The following is an 8,857-nucleotide window of genomic DNA, read 5'->3' as shown; positions in this document are numbered from 1 at the left end:
TTCCTAGGCTGCATCTCAGTGTTCCCATCTGGAACATGGGTGACCCCTCCTGGCTCATTCCCTGACAGAGCCAGACCCAGAGGCCTCGATGCTGCCTCCCTCCAAGTCTCTGTCGGCAGTGGCTGTTTATGGGAAAGTGCAGCACAGCCCTTCCTCTGGAAGTAGGGACCTGGGGGCAGGGGGCATGTGTCCATCCTCAGTTGACCTAGTATTGGTGGAAGGGAAGGGCAGCCCTGGGGATGTGGGGAGGTGGGGCAGCTGGTCTTCCAACCCCTCCTCCTCTTTCTGCTTGGCCTTAACTCCTTTCTGGGCTCTGTCTCTGCCCCCTTCCCTTTTTCTTGTAGCTTACAAGCAGTCACGGGCAGCTCACCACACACTCACCTGGCCCCTAAATCCCAGGATGGGTGCTATTTATTCAGCCTAGGATGTCCTCTCCTGGCTTCTCCCTGCTCACTCTTAGGGCCCGCTTCAAATATCACTATCTCCTCCGTGAAGCAGGCACGGATTCAGCCTGGGATTGACTGTCTCTGCTGGGGGCTCCCACAGTGCAGACACGAGCCTTCTGTGAGAGCACAGACCTCAACTGTCCTGACTCGGAATTATTTCTGTGTGTGTACATCTGCCTCTCGCCCAGAGTGGTGCTTAATACTCATCAAATGAGTTTCCAGTGAACCGTGATGAGCAGTGCAAGAAGCCCTGGCATCGCTGTCAGGGACCTGGCTTCTAGTTCTGACTCTATCACCAACTTGCTGTGTGACGTGGGAACCCCCTCCCCTCTCTGGGCTTCAGTTCTCCAATCTGGAAGATGAAGCAGGTGCTGGGTGGCCCCAGGGCACCCTCCTGGGTAGACACCCTAGTATCCCAGTCCTGTGTATTCAGGGCACTGCTCTCTGCACCAACTGTGGGCAGTAAGAACTTAACCAGAGGAGCTAATCTCCGTTACCAACATTTGGATCTCTGAAATTATAACACCCTTACCAAGTGATGGGAGAATTTGGTGTTTCTTGGTATGAACTCTCGCTGGAGAATTCTCAGGCCCTGTGGTTGGCATTGGGGGAAGCATTTGAGGGCAGGGGAGAACTTTTAAGAACCCCTCAGAGTGGGAACATCTCTCTTGTCAGATTGAATAAATATTTATTAAGCATCCCCGTAGGTCTCGGTGCTCTTTCATTTATTAGCAAGTATCCACTGAGCATTTCTTATATATTAGACACTTTTCTAGATGCTGGAGTTACAAAGGTGACAGAAACGAACACCATTCCTTCTGCCCAGCTCTGTGAAGTGGGGACCCTCGTCCCCACTGCTCAGACAGGAAGCCGAGGCTTCAGAGAACTTAGGGAAGGACAAGCTGAGCGCTTTGCCTTGTGACTCCGGGCTCCTCTCTGGGGCTGTGTGTGTCAAATGACCGGCAGGGCCAATGGGGTGCGGAGGAGAGGGGTGCTGGGCTGTGGCTGAGTCTGCCAAGCCCACAGAGCTTTCTGTGGGGGAGAGGGAGCTCTTTAAAGCCCCGTCCTCACTGCAGTTTAGAAGCCCGGCACAGTGCAGCAGGACCCTCACCTGTATTTCAGATCAGTACTCAGGACTCTTCTATGGCAAAGGCAGGGCTGGGGGTCCCAACAGCCGGCCAAGCCCTCTGTGGCCCCAGGCACTCCCCAACCGAAAACGCCCTTCCTGCCCACATCCCTGTCTCCTGTCAGTGGGTGCAGCACATGTGAGTACTGACCCTGGGACCAGCAGTGGGTACAAGTGTGAATAAGAAGAGTGAATAACTTCCCCAGGAAAGACACAACTGTCAAACTATAGACCAGAGTTGCAGGGACCAGAGAAGAGGCAAGGAAATCAGCCCCTGGGAGGGTAACAGGGCCCAGAAACGATGGTATCTTGTTTCTCCTGATGACTCCAGCTCAGAGGCTGGGAGGGGCAGCCGCTCCTTGCTCGTCTCACGTGCTGCTCTCAGCCCACCCCCTCAACTCCTGTGGGGCTCAGATCCTGAGACCAGACACTGGGTACCACATCCCATCAAGACTGTGACCTCGAGTCAGAGTGAGCAGGGATCCTGAAATCAAGCCGTGAAGCTTCGTGGAGGCTTAGCTGGGAGAGAGAAGCCCCAGGGATCATAAAGCCCTTGAAGGTTCTTGCACAGAAGTTGGAGTCAGACCCGTTTGTACAGCCTCATTGTACAGAGCTGAGGCCCTTAAAGGGTGGCAGGGAGAAAGAATCCGGTTTTAGTTCCGTTCTAAGGAAGGACTGTCGAGCAGTCAGCACCCAGTGAGAGCGAATGCCCTGCGTGGGGTCACCTCCAACCCTGGGACAGTCAGCTCCAGTATTTTTTAGGATTCTATGTGTCCTGACTCCCCGCCAGGTGGCCCAGCCTGTTACTCCCCGTTTGCCCTGTCGGGTGAGGATGATTGGAAGATGGGTGGAACTCCATGAGAATCTCCCTCTGAACTTGGGCCTGCCAGTGCCCTGGGCTGTGGGAGGGAAGGCGCATGGGTAGGGACCCTTCCCAGGTTATCTCGCAGGCCCCATCAGCCCAGGGGTCCAGTGTTTCTCACAGAAGCCCCCCAGGATCCCACGCCGAGGCCCCAGGCTGCGTCACCTGAGGTCGGGGAAGCAGAGCCGGAGGCAGAGAGAAGGGCTGGGCCGCACCTGCCCTTTCCCCTGGGGCAGACCCATGACGTGAGAACCAGTCCAGAGAAGCATAAATCCCGCCTGGGTCCTGTCCTCTCCTCTCTCTTCAGATCCCACGCGGGGTGTGTGGGGTGGGGGGTGGGGGGCAGGGGCACTCAGAGGGGTGGTGGGGCTCTGGGAATCTCTCAGGAGACAAGTAAGTGGTGCCCAGGGTTTCTCTAAAAATGCCCCCAAATCCCACTTTGCTCCAGGATAATGATCCCAAGGAGATTTGGGATTGTGATCAAGACTGGGAGGGACCAACGGAGGTGAAGTGTGGAGGGAGAGAAGGCTGTGTGGTACCAAGAGCCTGATTTTTGCTGCTTTGAAAGGAGCATGGATTCATTTCCACCAGCATTCGTTTAGTGGAAAGTTCTTGCCATGGCCACTGCCCTGGGGAAGGTGGCAAAGAGGTCAGACTCACTGAGGCTTGGAATTGGGGAGCTAAATATCTCTGGGCCGGCACTGCTTCTGTCCGTAAAAAGCAAACGGGAAAGCAGTAGAAAAGATAAAAACGGACACGTCTTTTCTTCACCTGTATTCCTCCCCATGTCACACTTAACTCCCCAACCCCGGAGGGCCCAGCTGCTTCCTGGGAGGAATTTTTCAATCAGATCGGAGCACTGAGCTTGCGGAGATGAGCAGCTGGGACCTTGAGAGGAAAAAAACAGACCCGGAACGGAGTTTAATAACCAGCCAGGTCTGCCTTGTGTGGGTGGACCCTCCAGAGGGAATAATTACTTGGAAGGCATTGGGGCTGGGACCGAGAGCACCTTGGAGATGCGGGGTGGAGCTGCAGGGAACCAGGTGTCCTTAACTGTGTGTTCTGGGAGTCTTGGAGGAACAGGAATTCAGCCACAGGGTTGGGGTGACCCCAACCTGAGGCCTGCTCAAGTGGTGGCCCGGGAAAATTGAAGGCAGGTCACCCGGGTCTTGGGAGCTACAAGCACCTGGGAGGAGGGCAGGATTGGCAAGGGGGCGGGGGGGCTTGGTGGGAGAGCTTGGTCAAAGGAGTACTCGTGAAATGAGATGCACCCTATGTAGTGGGACCAGACAGCATATCCTGAGGCATGAAAGCTAGAAACATAATAAACTGCTTTTCCCCACAGGGCACTGGTGGTCTGTTTCATTATCAAACAAAGCTTAAACTGGAAGGTCCCTTTTCCAGAGGAGGGGTAACGGTGGAGCGGCTCAGTGGAGGATGTGTGTGTTTGTGCTGTGTGGGGGGTGGTGATGCAGGGGCAGTGGTTCTGATGCGAGGGTGCTAGGGGTTTGTGCGCTAGAGTGTCACCAGCAGAAGTATAGGGAAGTGGTTGTATCCCGAGAACATTTCCTAGAAAATGGACCCCTTTCTTCCTTTCTTCTCGCTTTCCTTTTTTATCAGAAAAATAAATACTCTCGGGGGGGTTTTTTTGAATTTTATTTTATTTATTTTTTTCTACAGCAGGTTCTTATTAGTTATCCATTTATACATATTAGTGTATATATGTGGTGGTGGTGTGATGAATTGGGAGATTGGGATTGACATACATAAATACTCTAGTTTTAAAATCCAGTGGAACTCAGAGGCTTTTAAGGATAACCAGCATCTCCAGTCCTGCTCTACAGAGGCAACACCTTTCAACTCTCTCAGCTATTTTGCTATTGATGGTTGTCCATATTCCTAAAGGTTATGCTTAAACTGTCATTTCTTAATTTTTCAATTTTATTCATTATTTCTTCTTCTTTTATGGTAATTAAGGATTTCTGTCTCTTATGCTCCGTCCCAGACCAGGGCTCAAACCCGTGTCCCCTGCATTGGCAGGCAGATAATCAACCACTGCGCTACCAGGGAAGCCCCCACTACTTGTTTTATGAGTGCAAAATGTTCTCTTATGCCCTCTGAGGATATTAATTACAGACTAATTTTTTTCGTGGTGTCTCTGGTTTCTCCGTGTTGTTTGCTTTGGTCTTCTCTTCCAAACTAGAGGTTTTATTCAAGCTCCTGGGACAACTTGGCTCTCCATTCAGGGTTAAGACAGACAGGTGGAGGGGCCTAGAAACTCGGTGTGCAGGGGCAAGGCTCACAGCTGGTGTCCCCCACTCTAGATGGGGGCTTTGAGCAGATTTTCCCTGGAGCACTGCCATAGACTGAATGTTTGTGCCTCCCAAAATCATATGTTGAAATCCTAACCTTCCATGCGACGATATTAGGAAGTGGGGGGCCTTCATGGGTGATTAGGTCATGAGGGTGGAGCCCTCATGAATAGGATTAGTAGCCCTTATAAAAGAGACCCCTGAGAGCTCCCTGCTCCTTTCTGCCATGTGAGGATACAACAAAAGCATAGCCATCTATGAACCGGAAAGCGGGCCCTCACTAGGCACTGAATCCGGGGTCCCTTGATTTTGGAATTCCCAGTCTCCAGAACTGTGAGAAATAAATTTCTGTTGTTTATAAGCCACCCAGTATGTGGTACTTAGTTAAAGCAGCCCAAATGGACAAAGGTAGGTACCCTTCAATGTCAGTATCTGTCGGTCTTTTCTTTGGGGCTTTCTCTCTCCTATTGGGGGAGGTGGTCCTTGTGCCCTGCATTCTGAGAAGAAACTGGGAAAAGGCTCACCCAGGCAGACTTTCACACAGTCCACTCTCTTTTTTCCCTCTTTTCAGACACTCTCTTTATCCCCATCTTGATTGTGCTTTTGACCCCCTGACTAGAGGTCTCTACTGAATCCTCCAGAGAGAAAGCCTCTAGCTTCTTCCTCATGGGGGAGCAGGGTAGCCAGGCTGTGTTAGCTGGAGATAGGGGACTCAGGAAGTCTAACTTCTCCATGTAGAGATTTCCAGCCAGTCCCCTGTTTTCAGTCTAGAATTCGTCCCAGGTAGCTCCAAGTACCGAGACTTGGTCCTCGGGGCGAATCAGTCTTGGCCCTTCAGTAGACTTTTTTTTTTTTTTTTTTTTTGCGGTGCGCGGGCCTCTCATTGCCGTGGCCCCTCCCGTTGCGGAGCACAGGCTCCGGACGCGCAGGCTCAGCGGCCACGGCTCACGGGCCCAGCCGCTCCGCGGCATGTGGGATCCTCCCGGGCCGGGGCACGAACCCGCGTCCCCTGCATCGGCAGGCGGATTCTCAACCACTGTGCCACCAGGGAAGCCCCAGTAGACCTTTTTGCTGGCTTTGAGGTTGTAGCTTCCTTCATTCTGCCAAGCCCTCCATCTAATTTCCATCTTCAATATCTGGTTGTCATTTCTCATCTGCTGTGGTTTCCTTTCCCTTCTCTTTGTCCTTGGGACTTTATTCCTTTCTCGTTCCTTTGCTATCTTTTAAGGGGCTTAGGGTGTGAGCAGACATGAATGTGTCAAAAGTGGTACCTTTAAACATTTTGTGAAGGTAACATGCGGATGAGACTGTTGTTAAGACTCTATTGAACAGATAATAGAGAAAATATAGGTAAGCAAAACCCGAGAAGAGGATGAAACTGGGGCTCTTTGTTTTGCTCTGGCTTTCCCAACAACCAAAACCAGTCCTGCTGGCCTCCAGGCTCCCTGCTCTGAGCTGAGTATGGAAGCCTGTTGGGCTCTGATGTTTTAAAATGGAAGAAGGGCAAGGTAGGGCATACTAACTCCCCTGGAACTTGACATCTTTTGCCTCCCTATGACCAAGTCTGGACCTGGGGAAGCTGCTTCCAGAGAAAGGAGACAGACAGGGGCAAAAGTCAGATACCTGACCCCAAACAGGAGGTTTGAGGGGAGGAGACCTGCTCTGGGGATTGGTAACCTCACCTGTGTTGTCATTAAAGAAGTTGGAGAGGCATCGGGATGGAGTTACACTGGCTGCCAGAGACCTGCTACCCAAGACAAATCAATCATTCAGGAAGAGGGCTGGCTCTGCCACTCAGCAGGGCCAGAGAAAAAGGAAAGATTGTAGTGTGTGCAGGAAGATTATGATACTTGGAATTAGAATGTGAGAGTCTCACTCCGGGCTCTCTAACTTGCCAGCCAACCTTGGGCGCACCACTTGACTTCTCCAAGAATACTGCCCACCTCTTGCAGTTGTTGTGAGGTTGAAATGGAGTGGCCCTGTGCTTGGCACACTACAGGACTAAAAAATTGCTTGTTAATATATTACTAGTGACGCTAAAGGCAGAAATCCCCTTGCATCCCCCCCGCCGCCCTCCATATTCCTTTGCTTAGGGGCATGAGACCACTTTCCTACTAGTGCAACAGACTTGCCAAAAGGGAAGCAATATGGAAAGAGATGCTCCTACCTCCCATTCCCCAGGGAAGGATGCCCAGGTCCTCCTGGTTTCTTGCCCCTTGGGGACTGTCTAGAGTTCCCAGGAAGGAGTGGGTTTGAGAGCCTCTAGGCAGCCCTACCTCCAAGTCTTTGGGCTCTGGTGCCCTAGCTCTCTGAGCCCACCCAGAAGTCCTGGGAGGTAGATGGGAGTCCCTGGGGCCCCTCACAGCCTGTACCTTCCCTCCAATCAGTTCAGAGTCAGGCTGGGAGCCTCATGAAACCAAAAAACCCCTCCATCCCATGGAGATCCCCATCCCTTCACAGCACATGGGGTCAAGAACTGCAAAGCCTGGAGTCTCACAGGCACAGTCCTGGGCAGGAAGACCAGGACAGGTGGATCCAGCTCTTCTCCTGCTACCCACTGAAGCAGCTAGAACAGAGATCCTGGAGAGCACTTGGGTTGTAGTGGGAGCTAGTAAGGCCTGAAATGTAGTTAGAGGGGCCACACCACACACAGTGTCACACAGACACATGTAGGTTTCTCACATTTACTCCTCTTACACATACCTTCTCACACACAGGCCTGCTTCTTATACCAGAGAACACATTTCACTCTCCTGCCCCTGAAGCAACATACACACACACACACACACACACACACACATACACACACACACACACCCCTGCCTCCTATCTGCCTAAACTTGAGGTCACGAGGAGAAGTCAGGGGGGATCACAGGAAATTTTGTAAAATTAGGTTGGCTAAGAGCAGATTTTAGAGATCCATTAGCTTCTTCCTACGCATAGACTTCATCAGAGAAAGGATTGGTCCAGGGAATAGGAGAATAACTCACTTAACAGAATAGCTGTTGAGTTTATGATTCCTCTCCCAGAGGTACAGAGACACACCCCAGGCCGTTTGGGGGATGAAATATCAACAGCATCACCCTGTCATGCATGCTAGGACATGAGCTGACAGCAGTACCAATAATTTGAGAGATCCTGGAGGACGGTTTCAGAGTAAAGATGGGGGTAGAGCTGGTTGTCATGTTCCCATAGCAGCCTATCTCATTGCCATAGCAACAAGATTCTGCCTCCATCCTATGGAGTCCTGATTTCTGTAATGGGTGGAACACTGGTGTTTCATGGAGTGGTGGTGGACCACACAATCCTTCTAGGAAAGAACATTTCCATTCTAAACCAAGCAAGGTAGGGACTTCCCTGGTGGTCCAGGGACTAAGAATCTGTCTTCCAATGCAGGGGACATGGGTTCGATCCCTGGTTGGGGAACTAAGTTCCCAATGCCGCAGGGCAAATAAGCACGTGCGCTGCAACTAGAGGGAAGCCCGTGCTGCAATGAAGAGCCTGCGCACCGCAACGAAGACCCAGCACAGCCAAAACCAAGCAGGGTGCGCGTAGCGTGAGGCTGTCAAATAGGGCTGGGGTTTCTTGTGGGCTTAGAAGCCTAGATTTCCTGGAGTTTCCCAACTGACAAGCTCTACTCCTTCCTATAGCAGTTTAAACTCCCCAGCTATTGGGGGGGGGGCCCCAGGAATGTCCCCACAAGGCAGATTGACCATTCCTGATGTTCACCACAGCTGACTCAGATGGAAACCCTGCCACCTCAGAGAGATGTGACAGTGCAATGGGGAAGCCAGGAGCCTGAAATGGCTTGCCACTCATTGGCTGTGTGCCTTGAGTGAGATATTTATCTTTCTGAACCTCAGGATTCTCACTTGTGAAAATGGGGTTAATACATGCTCAGCCCCCTGGGTGGTTCAAAGGATGTAGAGAAGTGATGAACATAAAGCACTGGCCCCATCCAGGGTTGAGGGGGGCGGGGAGGGGGGGTTGGCAGATGGACGGCCCAGTGCACTGCTGACATTCCTTGCACATGGAGTGGGGCTTCAGTGTGGTTGTGGCCAATCACCCCAGTGGAGGTCTGACCGTGGAGCTAACGTGTTATTTAAACCTC

Source organism: Physeter macrocephalus, unplaced genomic scaffold, assembly GCF_002837175.3.
Source record: "Physeter macrocephalus isolate SW-GA unplaced genomic scaffold, ASM283717v5 random_380, whole genome shotgun sequence".
NCBI lineage: Eukaryota > Metazoa > Chordata > Mammalia > Artiodactyla > Physeteridae > Physeter > Physeter macrocephalus.
Note: the sequence above shows the minus strand (reverse complement) of the source record.